Consider the following 1,970-nt stretch of genomic DNA (forward strand, 5'->3'; position numbering starts at 1 on the left):
TGGTGGGGGCTTTCGCATTCTAAAACAGTTTTTTCGCAGAAAATAAAAAAACAAGCATTCGTTTCCTTTTTGCTTATTGTCCCTACATAGTTTCGTTGTAACTCTTCATGTCCTTTACACACTTCTGACATACTGTTATTAGCACTTTTGATATTTCGTGATCAAAGTTTTGGAGGGATTCTCCCCACCCAACCGTTTTTTCAAGGAAATTATTGCAATTTAGGGATTCGCAATAATTTCCCATAATGCCAACGCGAAAATAAAAATGAACATAGAAGATTAAATGTATTTGTGCTCCCCGAAACATGAAAATACATGTATATTGGTCCGGATGGGGATCATTGACACGTATCGTAATGTGTCATGAATGAGAGTACAAGATTACAAAGAAAACCAAAAGCAATAAATCTGTTCATAAAACGAATTTAGTAAGATTACATCTTAAATTTGTAAAACGTTGTTAAGTAGTTCTGGCTACACTGTTTGTTGCTCAAATACTACGAGCACACGAGTAGGCGGGTTTTTGTTGGTCCTGGTAGTAGAAAACTCATATCCGACAAAAACTTCATCAGTTCAAAAGGAGGATTGGGTTGCCTTTACTGTGGTCATCAAAATGTTTCTGGGAATCCAAAACGACCCACAGTCAAGGAAATGGTGGAAAAAATGTTGCACGCGTTCCGAAACCATGGTTGCTCCATGAGCTTAAAAGTTCATTTTCTCAACTCCCACCTTGACTACTTTCCTGACAATGTGGGAGTAGGTGGTATTCCTTTTTGACTTGAGCTCCTCCGTGGCTAAGCGGTTAGCGTATGCGTCTTTGGCGCGGGAGACCCGGGTTCGATTGCTGGCGGGAGCTCATGTGGTTCGGATTCCCCGTTAATCAGTAGGTCCACGTCTCATATAGCCTCGCTGTTGAACGGGACGTAAAACTCAAAATCCATCAATCAATCCTTTTTTTTTTTTTGTCTTCACGTGTGTACATGTTTCTGTACATTACTTTGTGTTTCGCTTGTAATAGTGTTCCTGAAAATCGCATATTTGTGTTCATATTCTTGTTCAACAATGACCACCCGTTTGTTCGAAACTCAGACGTCCCAGGAAAAAACAGTTGTCGTTCCTGGATTCAGCGCACCCCAACACATACGAATCAGTTAACTAAACCGAAACAGATTAGCATTGTTTTATTTTTGCAGACCTGTGTAATCGGGGTGCCGTCTTGATTTTCCTTCGTGCGTCTCAGGGGTAGCCTCCCCAGTTAGGGAACCAGTGGAGTGTTGGAACTGTTAAGAAATATAAAAAGATTACGAATCTTGTAATTTATCTTATAAGTAGTGAAGCGTGGGCACCCATTAAAAAAATAAAGGTTGTACACTATAATCAAACATACACGAAGGCAAACTATATTACATTTAGAAACATACATAGTATTTCCGTTGCTATTGGCGTATTGTAGAGTTTATTATCCCTTATATCCAGAGTAAAATTTACTTATGAAAAGCATACAATTTTTTAAAAGCAAGACTTGCAAAACTCTTGCAAGCAAGACCAAGACCAAGACTTGGTATGCAAGACCAAGACCAAGACCAAGGGTTCCAGGGCAAGATCAAGACCAAGACCGGATGTTCAAGACCAACACCAAGACTAAGACCACCCGGGTCTTGGTCTTGGTCTTGCATTTCCTCATCACTAGTTTTATATTCGGTGGTTATGCCGACTAAGCTAAAGGAGACATCGATTATGAGAATGAAAGAAATTGCGGAATAAAGAATGTGAAAGGAAACATAACCTTAAGCTTTTTGGAACATGGTGAACCATTAAATTCACAAAACTTCAGTAATAATAATAATAATAATAATAATAATAATAATAATAATAATAATAATAATAATAATAATAATAATAATAATAATAATAATAATAATAATAATAATAATAAAAGTTCTAAATTTGATCTAAAATTTGGCAAAACT

This window comes from Thermobia domestica, chromosome 14 (assembly GCF_964235325.1).
Source record: "Thermobia domestica chromosome 14, izTheDome1.hap1.1, whole genome shotgun sequence".
NCBI lineage: Eukaryota > Metazoa > Arthropoda > Insecta > Zygentoma > Lepismatidae > Thermobia > Thermobia domestica.